Genomic DNA, 15246 nt, shown 5'->3' on the forward strand with positions numbered 1-15246 from the left:
GAGACAGGAGCTGGAAATTAATCCACTGTAGAATAAAATGCAAACTGATGGGAAGAATGACAAAGTGATGTGTAGGATTGCCTTCCTTACCACAATAGCGGATACTAATGTGCTGGTTATCAAAGTGGGCAACGTACTATTAGAACCAGAATATCATTGCCTAAATTACTGTTACATAAAAGATGTTACAGATATTTGCAAATCATGCTATTCAGAGTCACCTGCCTTTTTAGAAGATGAAAGGCAGAAAATTATGAGTAGATAACCACCATGGAGGTACAGCTGAGACATCACTGCTGAAGAGCAGGAATCACCCCCTGCAAGCTCTTCAGCTCAGCTCTGAACAGTGGTACTTATGATTCAGCTCGTATTCGCTCTATCCTCATTTATAAGATAAATAATTTTGAGATGTATCTAAAATTACTTTACAACCTTTTAATCACTGAAAATTGTGTATAATTATTATACCTGCACTCGGGTGCCAAGATCTGCTGCGAAATACTTGGCTGCTCAAAGTGTGTGGAGGAAATGCTTCAATTCCACATTAATTAATGAATTTTTATCCCCACTCCTGTCCATTAACAGCCACCATGCTTTTGCTGTGAATGGTCATTATTACAGACTGAAATAGGAACATAAATTTACTGATAATGAAAGTGTCATTTGGAGGGGCAGTCTATCATACTGTGTGCTGATATGGTCAGACGTTTTTTGCTGTCTCGCATCTTTGCCTTGTTTCTGAAAGGCTGGCATGTAAGGAAGGGATCCTTTATTTATAGATACCCATGAAACATCCCTTTAAATAAAGTAGGAATGATTTTCAGTATTCCAGTAAATATTGCATTGATTTTAAAATTGCTCTCTCTCCTTATCAGACGTTGCAGGTCTTCGCCAAGAGAACATCCTTGACCTCCTTGCTCTTGAGATTGCTAGCCAGGTTGGTTTTGTGTTGCTGTTTTTTGTTGGCTTATTTTTTTGACAAGGAGTGTAGTTGACTCTTGGAGCAAATTACCTGGTTGACTTAATCCTTGTTGTGCACCTCTAAAAAGAGAGATTTCAGCTGATGTTCTGCATCTCTGGACCATATGGAACAGAGCTCAAGTTGTCACATTTTCTACCTTTTAACTATTTAACTCCTTATTGAATTCAGTGGACAGGATCTGATGGCAATTCATCTGCTAATTACTTTATTAGCTACAGCATATGATATGATGCACATAGCATGAAAATTCATAAAAACAGGCTTTAGTGTAAAAGCATTGCATTAATGCATCTCAAAATACACAAAATGAAATACGGATATAAATAATCTTGAAGAGAATCTTCATTTCATACTGGGGCTCATGTACTGTTATTTCTTTTAAATAGTATATATCTACATACTTAATATAATTTAAATTATCAAGTGCTTACAAAGGTCCTGTTTCAAGATGAACTGTATCTGGAGGGAGCCCAGTGGCTTTCCAAATCCCGTTCAGTTTGTGTGCAGCTGGACGCTTGCTTATGTTTGAAAGGAGTACCTATATGCAACTATGTAGAACAGATTGGCAGGTTTTCTTCTTACTCAAGCACACCATACACAAATCACATTAAAATATCAGCAGCAGAACTGTACTGCCTGCATACGTATCTGTTTCTCTAAACCCAAACTTTATCCAGTACCCCTGGCCTGACACTACATTACTGGAGATTAAGATACTCCTTTCAAAGTCAAAGCAATCAGTATGACATGGCACATTTGCACAGACGCCATCACTCAGCGGCAAGCTCCACAAAAGTAAACCTCTGTACCCATGCAGCACTCAGCTGACTTCAGAGCCTAAATTGCACTTTATGATAGTTGCTTACTTCTAAAGGAAATAGTTGAGAAACTACTATTGCTATCTGATATTTGAAAAGGCAAAGTAATTAGATGAGTTGTGGAAGAAAGGAAGTTATTCGCAGGTTTCTTTCTATTGGCTTTCTCAAACTGTGAGATGTAGCACAATTATATGCGTGCCTAAGAGCATGAATATTATATGTATGTCTAAGATTTCCCCTGCAATTCTTGGCCAAAATGCCCGTGTCCTCCCACCACTGTCTGCCGCAACAGCCTTAAAACACAGGAGTAGTTACCTGAACCCTGTGCATATGTCCAGGGTATAGAGAACACTGAAACCGTCCCTGTTTTACGTAAATGCTGCATCACAGGACTGAGCCTCCCCAACACATCTAGGCACAAGGCGTTTTGCAACTGCTTCTAAGTTTGCCCAACTAAATCTTTGGTGGGAATTTTTGTGGAGAAGGTGTCTGCGCAGAGAAAGATTCCAAGCAAGTTAATTTAACCACAGCCTTGGTGCAGTCAAAACATTTTTAATGTCTCAGCAAGACAGCAGCTGCAGAACAGCGGTGGGAGGGAGCCAGTGCCCGAGCACCGACACTCAGGTGTCCCACCCTGTGCACCAGCCCTCAGCAGGGACTTGGGAAACTCACTTTTAGCCTCACTGGCTGCCTGGTCTCTAGCAAGAAAACCCAATTATGATTACTACTGCTCTATCCGTGGGACTGGGAAAGGAAAGTCAGTGTTCGTGGAGCTGCTGGGTACAATGACAACAGAGCAGGAATAGCTCCCAGAAAGGACTCAGCATTTGGTACACGGGGTATGTTTTACATAGGTTGAGGCTACGTGTTAAAGCTGGAAGGCAAAAATTACCATCTGAATGAGGGATGGCTCCTGGGGAAATAATAATTGAGGCTCTGTATCTGAAAGCAGATGTAGGAACTTCCCAAAAAATTCATCCTCACAGCCTTGTCGCTGTCTTCCAGAGGACAGCAAAGTCCACAGCCCATTGAGAACGATGAACACTTTTGCAGTGATTTCAATAGATATAGGATGTAAAGAGACACTCTCAGATGTGCCTGACCTCTGTATTGAGTAGGAAGGAGGACAAAGGAAACACTATGCCTTGTGGACACCATTTGATGGGAGCTGAGCCCCATAGGGTACAAAGGAGGACAGAAGAAAGGATGTGTGAAAAAGCAGGGGTGTCCCCTCATGCAGTGTGTATTTGGGGGAAAAGGGGGAGGCTGGGCAGGACCAGCTCTCCTGCAATCAGCATACTGAATAATACCAAAGAAAAATCCTCAGCAAGTCACTCTCACCACTGTAATATCTGCCTTTAGTACTGGGGCAGGACTGTAGCAGTCAGGGGGCATGAAAGTAGCCTAACATTTCACATATACTAGAAGAAAATTGTGCAGATAACTGAATAAATATCATTAAAAGATACATTTTTTTACAGTTCTTCTCCATAAAAAGTAAGATAGCATGCAGTTATACAGTACTGTTCTAAGTAAGATCTTTTTCCTTGTCAATTTACATTATAAAAACATCTCATGCATATAAAAAGTGGGGGTTTGTACCAGTGGAATTATATACAGTAGTGTGTGTTTCTATATACTCAGGTTAGTACATATTTACACGAACAATGCACACAGGATTATGCTGGGGCCAAACACTAAAAGAAAACATGCGGTAAATGGTTGCTTTAATAAGTCCTGTTCCATTGAAAGGAAATAAAACCTGAGTATTAATGAGATATAATTATATATTTAAAATCTTTTCCCTTGTGCAGTATACAGAATTAATGCCAGTAAACTCACAAACTGCAACATTCTACTCCATTACATCTGCAATGATTAGAGATAGTTTGAACATCTGGCATATAATCTGTGATAGAAAACAGCATTCTGCACTTTAATGGACGTCTGGAGGCTACACATATCTGATTTTATTTCTTTGTGTTAACTCTTTCCTGGGAGGAAGAGGAGATCCAGTGCTTGAGCACCTTCTTTCTGTCTTTTGATGAAGTTGCATGTAAGACTGATATTTAGCTACTTTCAGGCTACTTATGTTTTAAATATCTAAACTAAAAAGGGACACACATAGATTTCTGAGAGGCTATTTATAACATAGACAATTGAGCAGCATAAATATTAATGTGTTAAAAACTAAGAAACTCACCCAATGAAAGCGACAATAATTTCCTCATTTTCAGTGACTCCAGAACATTAAAATGAAGCAGCTTTTGCCATTCTTTCATTATTTCAAAGACTTTGTGAATATCCTCCCTTAATTTGGCTTTCTTTCATAATCTTGTACATGATAAACTGGGGTTACCAGTACTTGTACATTTTTGATGTACCCTAACTGTAAGTATGTAAAAGCTTCTTTGACTGGCACTGACTTTCATTGAAAAAATTAGATTATTTCTCAGCTTTTGCAGGGTGTGTTTTGCCCCAAGCTAGACAAGAAGGTTTTAGCCCTATTGTGTTCTGTGGGGAAAAGAGAGATACTAATTTGAAAGGCGAACGAGACAGTGTTATCTTTTGCCTTACTTACAAAATATTAGCTAATACCAACACCTAAGGAGACCTTGAAATTAGACTCTGAGTAGTAATTAAGACTGATTGAAGAGTGGTATCAGAAGAGATCTGTGTCACTGCTGAAAGGATTCAGCATTCAGAGTGACCTGACAAGTGTTGTCTATGAGCATATTTAGGTATGAGAAAGAATATCTCCTGTAGGAAAAATGCTAGTGTTAAGTAGAGATTTGTAATCTGATAATGTACATGTCAGGGGCTTACTCAGCTGCCATGGTGTAACAAAAGCCATAGTTACTGGGTAGCTTCTGTTGAGTACTAATAATCAGCCTAAACATGAGTGCATTAAGCAGAACTCAGGTCCCAAGGACCTTACTGCAGGGGTTCACAAGGGCATCAAAAAGTTCTAATGGCTGCATTACCACACAGAAACACTTACACCACACACACTATGCACAGGGAAGAACAGAAAGCCTGGAGATAATCATTTAAGGCTAAAACTACCTAAATATGAAGCATGTGCAATACATTAGCTTACTATTCAATTGATTCATGTATTGCTGGACAGTGGAAAGCTTGCAGCCTATGGAAAAAAAAAAGAACAGTGTTCATTTATAAACCAGATTGAACCCATTTCAACAAAGATTAGGAAAAATTGGCCTAATTATAGATGATGATCTAATACAATTTGGCCATATTTAATGGAAGTCAGAAGCAGAAAGTTGCATGTTACTTCCAAGTCCAATATCTGAACTAATGGATCAGTGATTTCTTATGTAGCAAGAGATCCAGCCCCTCACATATTTGTCACTTTTAAAAAAGGTCATTAGATTCAACAGCTGAAGAATATTGAAGGATAACTTGAAATCACCATTTCTTGAGGAATCACCTGCCTGGGTCTAATGAAACCCAGAAAAGTGTCTGGAAACAGGCCAACCATGTTTTACCAAAGTACCTACATTGTCTTTGATTTATTCAAAATTTTTGTCAATATTGTCAAATGCAAAGATCAGCTGTAGGGCTCAGTCCCACTCCAGCTTCATCAATAAGACTCACTGGAAAAACAGACTGGTTTAGATCCCAAAGGAGTAAGCTTCCTTTTGATGGTAGTTTAGTGAAGGTCCAGAGAGGTTCTGTCAGAACAAGGGGGTATATTTAACCTAGATTTGCTCGATCTCCCCTAGAATTGTAAGCAGACATAATTCACTGGATTAAACCGTGAACTGAATTATTTCAATGTTAAATTCCAGGAAGAGTGATGGGCTTGGGAGATCCATAAAATCCTACCTTTCCAAGCAAGTTACTCAAAAGACCAGAGCTGCCAAGTCATCTAGCACGAAAACTTGGAAAAATGAATCTGTGCCATAGATCAAACCATCCTGTGAAATTCATGTTGGTGAGAAGGGAAACATGAGAAAGGGCTGAAGCAGTTGGGAAAGCACTTAGACAAGAGAAGTGATATTTCAGAACTGCAAGGGGTGTTTAAAGCAGATTTTACCTTTCCCCTGCTTTGACTAAACAGCAGCTTTTCCAAGCGTTTGGTGGTCCAGCTATCCTCCACTGATCCCAGATGGTGCTTATGGACAATGCAGGACTGAGGCACCCATCATGGTTTTCCTCCTGCCCACCAGGGAAGACACAAGATACCCATTAAAGCCCCACACAGAACAAGTCTGGTGCTTCTGACTGTCAAGGCAAGTGAAGAGGTCAAAGTCCATCTGGCTCAGTGAGAGGATAGAGCAAATTAGCCTGAGCCCATTAAGGATGTTTCAGCATCATATTTTGAAGCTCCATAGCGGAGTAATGAAACTTCGGAAAAAAGGACAACATAACACACCCCATTCACCTATTACTTATTACATATTTTGTTGCTATACAAGTTTGTCCCCAAGAAGTCCTCTGCAATGACTCATCAGAAAAGCTACACCCCAGTGATGTTCACCCCATCTGTCCTGTCACTGCAGAACACCTGCTTTGGTGCATGAGCCAGAAGACTTTGGAGGATGGTGGCATTTGATTGTAGCAGACAGCCTGTGTAAAACCATCAGAAAGAAACCCTTGGACTTCCTTACCAGGCCCTCAGGCTTTCATCTATTGAAACAGCACATTTGACCTTAGAGGTAGATGAGAAACTTCAAGATGTCTCAGTCACTCCCAAACCTACAGCTGATGAACCTGGAGGTTTTGTAACATGAAACAAGCAGGCTTTTGTAGCTTAATAAACAAGGAAATACCAAAGTCAGAACAGGAGCGTAAGATATGATTTGGGATTTAGTTCCTTTTGTTCTTGCAAAACACTACGCATAGTTAACATACAGCATTAATTAGCTTTTACATTAACATAAAACTGCCGTTGAACAACTTACTAGTAAAGATGAAAAACAGACTTGCCATGTACTGTATAAAACAGCCGTTCTGCAGAGTGGAAAAGTCTTACACCTAGCAGAGCATCCTACTGGCTATCCCAACTAAATACGCTGTCGTAATACTCAGTTGCACACACTTGCAGAGCTTGTGGGTGTATGGTACAGGCTGAATTCATGCCAACGGCTCCAAATATAGATAGAAAATTAAGTTGAAAAGCTTTTTTCCTCACATAATTCCACCAAGAGGTTTGGAGCAACAAACCAATTACTTTTCCTCAAACTCAGCAGGCCTTTAAAGATGTAATAACTCTCAGTACTTGGACTCCAAAGGGAATAACTCACAATACAAAGAGGAATGCTACAGGGCAATGCCAAAGAGTATTTCAGGTGTTTCTGCTGGACTGTGCCCCAGGTTAGAAGACCCCCTGGAATTGAAGCGATCTTCAAGGGACCAGCAGCCTTCCACAGAAAGGTGGGTCAGAAAACTCCTCAGACTGGGAAAACATAGAAAAGATGCTACAAACTCTTTGTCTCTGGGCAATTCTGTGTTGTGATATATTCTGGTAGCCATTTCTTCTGGAGAATGCACGCAAAGTGTACTCTTGTAAGTATACTCCATTCTTATAAGCCACGGATGGCTTTTTCTCCCTCTCCAAATAAATGCTACCACACCTTGGGGTTCAGTTGTTCCCACAGCCTTGATCTACTTAAAGCCTGAGTCTAAGACCTGCTTTTATTTTGAAGAGATAGTCATCCAGCTGACAGTTACAAGGAAGCGTTAGCTTGTAGCCAATATACCCTAAAGAGTCAAAAAACTAGAAGAACATTATTTTCTAGGTTTTCACTTAATCTCATGCTTCCTAAGGCAGGTTGACAAGAGTCTCATTTTTAGAATTGGCAGGACTCTAAACCACAATATAAGCACAGACCAGGGAGAATCAGGTTCCCGGATTCAGAAGTGTAAAGCCCTGGGCTGCTCAACTGCTGAAGGGACTGGCAGGTGCTGGAAGGTCCCATCTCACATTCCCAGCTCACCTGCCCAGCAGCACCTTGCTCTGCCTTCCACCTCCTGTCCTCAGCTCCCTCCTCCTACCCAGATCTCCATCCACGCTGATGAGGCAACGCTTAGCTTTTCCTGCACAGACAAACACTGCGTTGCCACACCTGACAAGCCTCGGGCACTGCCATGACAAATACACTGCAAAAAGATCTTCAGTGCAGAGAGCCAGAGGAGTTTGGGAGCACTGGACTCCTGCCTGTGGGCTGGGCTGCTCCCCATCACGGCTCAGAGGGGCTGCCTTTCACACACACACACCCCAGAGCATGTGAAAATACTCCATTACCCAGATCACTGGGAGATTCATTCCCCTATGCACCTTAGCAAGTGTTACAGAGTAACAGTAAAGAAAACTCCTGAAGCCAGGTAGGAATTTTGCAGAAGTGTACTTCCCTCTCACAGAGAAATCTTGTTTTTCATTAATTAATATATCAGAAAAAAACCAATGGAGAAACATGTCTTGTTGTCTGGCTTACATGCTAGACTTTGGTTCATTAGCCTTAAAGCATATCAACTGGATAACACTATTTATTCCATATAGAATAATAATCTACTCTAAAGGAATAGGGTATTGCCCATGCAGGAGTGATTTCAACCATTATTCACAGCTTAAACACACACTAACCCATGTAAGTGAGAGATACAGATATAAAGGATTCAAAGAAAGTAGGTCCTGGGAAGAAAGGCAAAACCTAGGTACCCATACCCTGGAGCTACTGCAGATCTGACTGTACATTAATTACCCATCAGTTTCAAGTTACACTACGCAGATTCAGAGCCTTTGCTCTTTAGCCATATTTAAAGAAAGAATTAAAATGAAAGCTAAGCATGCTCAGCTACTCTTCTGAGGTCAGCAAGAATACTAGCATTAGATTTGGAGCTTTCTGTCTGGTTGGAAAACAAGCTGTTGCACTGATACTTAAAGTATCTATTCATTGAATTAGTTCAGAGCTATGCAGTAGCAGATAGCTCCACAGACACTTTAACAGCCCCTTCAGAAATACCATGATTTTAATCTTATAAGCCTGTAAGAGCAATATCTCTGCAGTGTTCAACCTATATCGTTGACAATAAAATTATAAAAAAAGATGCTTTAAACATGCAGTAGCTGTGTCTGAAAATTAAATATATCAGCCATTAATTTTTTCCCCCAAATTACTAAAAAGCAACAGTCCACACTAAAGACTAACTGTTTGTAAAATTGGATTTTTAAAGATGAAGTCTTTTTTAAGCCAAAGCTGGTCAAAAGAAGCATTGGAACAATTCTACAACTGGAAAAAATAAAGCCGCTTAGCTAATTCACCTCACTAAAAAAAATGGATTTATGGTGCTCACATCAGTGTTTCAGCTATTGCAATTTAAAAGAGTGGGGATATTACATTAAACCCCACAAAACTTGAGGCTCAGGAGAAGCAGGGCCATAGGTAATGAAATATTGATCCCCCCACCTCAAGGTGAGAGCACGCGCAGGCAGGGAACAGTCATCCGACGAAAATCGGGCGTCCCCCAGCTGCAGGGGAAATCTCCTCCTTCACACCCACTGCAAGTAGTTATGCAGGACTGAGGACAAACACCTGTCTCATGGCAACTCTCTGCCCCCAACAAGCTCCAGGTAGGGAGAGCTCAATGCTCCCATCCACATCCTCCTCTGCTGCCCCACCAATGGCACAGGGGCAGAGCTGCTCCGGTTGCAGAAAGACGGCTCTGCAGCTCAACACTCACAGGCTACCATCTTACCATTTTTTTAGGGGAGCGGGGTGTGGGGGAAGTTTTAAGTTTGAAATGCCAATGGAAATTGTTTTCCAGACAGCCAGTTTACAACTTCTGTAGCTGAGTGCAGTTGTGTTCCCAGTCCCGGCTGGAAACCTGACTTCTCAGAGGCTTCACCAGAGCCACACTCCCTCCCCTTTGCTGTGCTAGTGAGAAACCACATCAGCTGCTAAGTGGCCTAATGCAAACTGATGTGGCAGTTTCAATTCAATTGCCACCGCACAAGTAACACTATAGCAAAAGTCACCGCTGTGATTGGCGTTAGCTTGAACTGTTATTGTCATTACTCACGCAGTGCCATCGAGGTGCATGGTCCTTGTTGACTTCGCAGCTGAGCAACTGGAGAGTTGATGTGTGCGGCTCCATCACAACCTGTCAAAGCAGCACACTTTAGTGCGGCACACGCTGTCCCCAGTCTGAGGTGGAAGGGAGTACTTCAGGACAGCAAGTCTGCCTCCTCTCACAGCTGCTAAAACTTTGAAAAACATCCACATACCGCAACTTAAAGTAGGAAGGCTGCAATTTTAAAGTCTCTAAGAGTGTTTCTGGGAAAGGAGCTGTACCAGGTTATTTGTGCTCCAGGGGGCTGGGAGAGAAGGTTGGGTTATTTTTTCTTTTTAAATCATTAACAGGGTAAGGATGACACCTAACACTGTAGTTCACTGGTATATAAGCATCTGTGGTTGCTTCCTGCATTATAATTCATTAGATGGCTCCTAACTAATTATAGTTTGTAACTTTTGTGAAATTAAGCAGCAATAACCAGCAGCTGTACAGCTAAGCCAGGGAACCCGTGTTTGCCACAAAACAAGCAGGCAGGTAAGGCAGGAGTGACCCCAATCCCGCAGCACATCCCACACCAGGCAGCAGCAGTCTCCAGGAGGGAGCTCAGACCCTCCCCAGTACCGGGGGGGATCTGCCCCTCTGACTTCAGGCACAGGCACATTACTCCCTGTTGGATCCAGTCTAATTTTAAGTCACTGGAGTGACTGCACATCCACCAGTTCTCCTGGGAGCTTATTAAAGAGTTTAGAAGAGCTGCACTTGGGAAGTTTGCCTTTACTCAGTTTTATCTCTTTGCTCCTAGACTCTTTCAGGCCATCCCCACATAGCTCTCTTCCCTCTTCATTTTCAGCATTGAGGCACTCACCAGTGTTGCCAGCAAACTCTTTGCTGCACCAGTGCCCCCCCTGCAACAAAGGGACGCACCTGGAAGCAGCCCCTTTGTTTCTTTCCTTCAGCCCAGAAGCCTGCCCAGCCCTCTCCCAGCAGCAGGGCTCTGCTGAGCCTCACCCCTTTATAGCCTGGGCCTGGATCAGTGCAAACACCTGGGGCCAGGCTGGTGCCCAGCCCCTGCCTGCAGGCAGGGCTGCCTGCCCCTGCAGCCTAGCGCCCCGGGGAAGCCCATGCCTCCACTGCTGCTCTTTGCCCGCTTCTGAGTTCCAGGTGGGGCATTCAGGTTTTCCTCTTTAAAAAAAAGGGGACAATGTCATTTCCCATGCTCTCTGCTTGGGGGGGCTATGGAGGTGCCTGCTGATGCCCCCAAGCTCCCCCGCATCCTACCCAGCCCCTCTGCCAGGGCCCCCCGCTGCAGCCCTGGGGACCCCAGCTGTTCACCCCTGCCTGCCCCTTGTCCCCCTCACCTTTACTCTTTCTGTGTTTCTTTCTACTCTTGCTTGTCTAAACACGGAATATTTTTGCTTTCAGACTTGAATTTGTGTTTCTTCAGGTTAAATTCTTTATTCTTACCCATTTATTTTTCCCCTGTTATTTCTGTCCTCGGTGATGTTTGCGATAGCTACTAATGTACTGTCATTTGCAAATGTAATTAGTGTGTTTACTTCTTTCTTTCTTTAGCTCATTAATAAAGATGTTAAATAAAAATATGCCTTCCTCTGCTAACAACATCCTCGAAACAGTTAGCAAGATGGGATCCTAAGGTAATAAAGAACTATATTATTGGACAAGACTTTTCCTTGCATCTTTCAGCATTTGCCATGCTCATTATGGGCAATTAAAGCATAAAACAACTTTCTTACTTTACACCCAAAATAATCTTCCTCCCTGTTCTGTGTTTGCATGCACAGGATACATAGATAAAGAGCAAGATTAGACATCAGCTGGCAGCTTGTTATAACAGGAGTAGCAAGGTTTTCTCTGTCCTAGATGCAGAGGAGTAAAGTGTAGCCATTTGTTAACCTTTTTATGTACATTATCATTGTTTTCAACAAAGGATAAAAGCACGAGTGCTTTTAAAACTTTACTTACTGTGATTACTGTAGCTGTGTCCTAATACAACAGCTTGTATGTTTATTACACGACCATAATTCAGCATATTGGCTGTATCCACTAATGCATCCAGTATTTCCCATGACTCGCTCGCCATCCTTGTTCCTTTGATTTTGACAGGGCTGGGAACGCTCAGCAGTTCGTGGCACTGGCTCACTGTTGGGACAAAAGGATGTGCACTTCTTTTCACCTTCAGGAAAATGTGCTGAAATTAACTCATGGCTCTAGTGAATTGGTGTGAAATGAAATAATACTGGTTTCCCTTAATTTTCTATCTATCTGGTGAAGTGACAGCAAAGAAAAAACAAACACTTACAGAAACCAAAAAAAACAAGGAAAAGAAACGAGACATGTCCAAGGATACACAGGGGCTAGTTTATCAAATTCATCTCATTTCTTCATCTCATGCTTAGCTATTTAAACAGAATTTAAATAATACATTTATTTAAAGGAGAGCCTTTTCTCTGGGGGCCTTCTGGCATTAAGGTGTGTGGAAACAGAAGCTGTCTTTTTTTCTTTGTAATGGATGAAGGAAGACTTAAGATCACTGGATGCACATTTGGGTAATCATAAATTAATTGTAATGTAAACTTTCACAACATGTTCAGAGCATGTTGAGATTTTGTTTGATTTTGAATTGCTCCAAAATGACATCTAATTATATACTAGTGATTAACACGTTGGATGCTACTAAGAAATAGCAACCAAGCAAACATTACAGTTCAGTATTTGAATTTACTATGGGTTGGATTTTTTGCCTTTTTTTTAATGCACAGAGGAAACATGGTGGTAAATTCAAATACTTAGACAGGTACTGCGACTATTTTTCCTCTTTTGTGAAAATTAGGGATTACATCACTACAGAAAGGAAGGGAAAGATGATCTTGATGGCTCCTTTTCTCTTCTTTCTCCCTTTTTCTGCTCTTGTCTTTCTGCCCCCCTCCTGGGACACAACTCGGTATTGGCACCAGCCCTACAAGCATGGGTCTGGATTTGCTGTTGGAGGTTCAAGCCCTCTGTGGGACACGAGGGAGGAAGGGGCTGCTCAGCACCTTCCCTCGGTCATCGTGCCATGGTTCAGCAGCACTCCTCACCTGGGCCAGGGGACAAGGGACCCACGAGCAGTCCCAATTGGGCCAGCTTCAAACCCCAGCTCACCTGCAGAAGCCCTGTCCTGAATGCCCCTCTCCAAGCCTGGCAGTTTGCCACCTCCTTAGGAAAACACATCTCTCCTTTGACCTGAAGCTTTGTCTGAAAGTGGTGCCTGGTATTGAGTGGTACTTGAGTGATTCACTGGGTTTTCATATCATTTTCACCTGTGTGATTTAGAAGGAATTATTTGACCAAATAGGAAAAATCAGTAGTTAGACCAATATGTCCTGTATTCTGCATCATTGTCCGACGAAATGGAAACTGTGTCCCCTCCTCGGCTGCAGACAAAGGCTGGCTGACACCTACCTGGTCTCAGACAGTGCTGGGGGGTGCGGAGATGGTCAGCTTACAGGACTAAAGCATTCACCTGTGCATGGCATTTGCTCTGTTATCTCTCATTTAGTGCAGTACTTCTTTGAAATAAAAGTTTCTGAAGTATTTGAGGAAAACAGTATTTTCAGTGTGAGCTGAAAATAAAGACTTAATGAGGTCTAATTTTCATCTCTGAGCCAAACACTGTCCTACGTTAGCTCACTTTTCCATTCTCACTGGAGTGAGAATCACTGCCCCCCAGCCTTAATGCTTTTGATGTTAGCTATGGTCTTAACTGGAAGAAATGAGGGCTTGGTTTTCTGTAGAGACGCTGTTCTCCAATTTGGGATACGCGAACAATATTACATTTCCTTACACTGGCTGTGTTTGGGCAGTTACTGTCACATCTTGGATGCCAAGTGCTGTGTTACAGTGCTGGAGCGGGACTGGCCAGTAATGGACAGTAGATCGGCATCTCTCAGCCCCTACCCAAGCAGTAGGAGTTTAGCAGTTTCACCTGGGCAAGTCACACCTTCGGGTGTCATCCTTTCCAAAAGCAGCCCAAAGCATGGGGCAGCCTCTCCAATTTCCTCTCCCACTTCTGTCAAACAGAAATACTGACAGGATCAGGCACTTTTTTGCACTAGTTTAAGCACTTATGATTTAATTGCAAATGCATGAGGCTGCGCAACTGTCTTTTGCTCAGGTGGAGATTACTGAACTCCCTGCAGTGAACTGAAAATGAATGCAACCATGAGGCCCCGGGAAGGTGATGGCGTTTCCACTAAAGCAACTACCACTGAGCCCTGACAGGACACTCAGATAGTGGTTCTGCTCCTTCTGAAGGAAGAGAATTGTTTTGCCATTAACACCCATGGAAGGAGAGGTAAGGTGTAGGTGTTAAAGGATCAACATTTATAATACTAAGGACAAGGTGTTTCTCCCATAAATCAATAGCGTTTGGAGGCTTTAGCTCAGTGGAAGCATGGGGTGGATCAATGGCTTTGCAAAAAATGAACAACCCTTCCAGTTTCTTAAAGTTAATTGAAAATGAAACTTTTCCTCAGAGCATAGGCGAGCTGGGTTTGATGATGCCAGTTCCACCAGTAAGGTTTGAGAGGAGATACACAAATGACAGTTGGCACATAGACACGAATACATTGCTCCATGGGGAAAGTACGCATTGCTTTGGCAAAAGCAATGCAAGTACTGATTGAGCATAAGTAGCTTTGGAGCTATCTACATTTTTCACAGCAGACCTCTTCGTAGAAAATAGCCAGTTGTCTTCCCCGGGAGCAGGCCCTTACCGAATGCTGTTCCCATTGCGCTGGGTGTTGGCTTCCACCGGCAGCGCGGTAAGGACTAGCACAAATCGGGATCGGTAATTCTCTAGTGAAGACAGATGTACCACAGTCACAGACACTGTGTGAGAGATTTTTAACAAAAGAAAGATTTTCTCTGTTGGGATTAATAGTGCCATTTTTCTTTATTACTCCTCGTGTTTCACTCATTCATGCATCAACTTCTTTCAAACAGAAAACAATCGAGAAAACAATCCCCCAAGAATAAAATCTAAAAAATAATAAGGAAGCACAGTGGCACAACCTAAAGAGAAATCACATATTCTGTGTTGCAGCATCTCACACAACTTAAGGACACGTTGGGGTTTTTTTTCTCTAGTTTCATTAATAATAGGCTCGATTCACCATCAAATTATTTCAACTTTATGCAGCTGGAATTTCAGGAGCTACAGTGATTCATCCCATCCCGTGGCTCAGATTTTCAATGCCTTGGTCCATATTTTTGTTCCTCAGTAACTAGCTGATGCTCAGAAATGCTGAATATCCATTATTGGCTTCCCTATGGTGTTGAAAATCAGACACATCAGGACACTAAATATGGAGTTAAGGGGTTAAATCAGGTTCCTAATAAAAGAAA

Source organism: Buteo buteo, chromosome 11, assembly GCF_964188355.1.
Source record: "Buteo buteo chromosome 11, bButBut1.hap1.1, whole genome shotgun sequence".
Taxonomy (NCBI): Eukaryota; Metazoa; Chordata; class Aves; order Accipitriformes; family Accipitridae; genus Buteo; species Buteo buteo.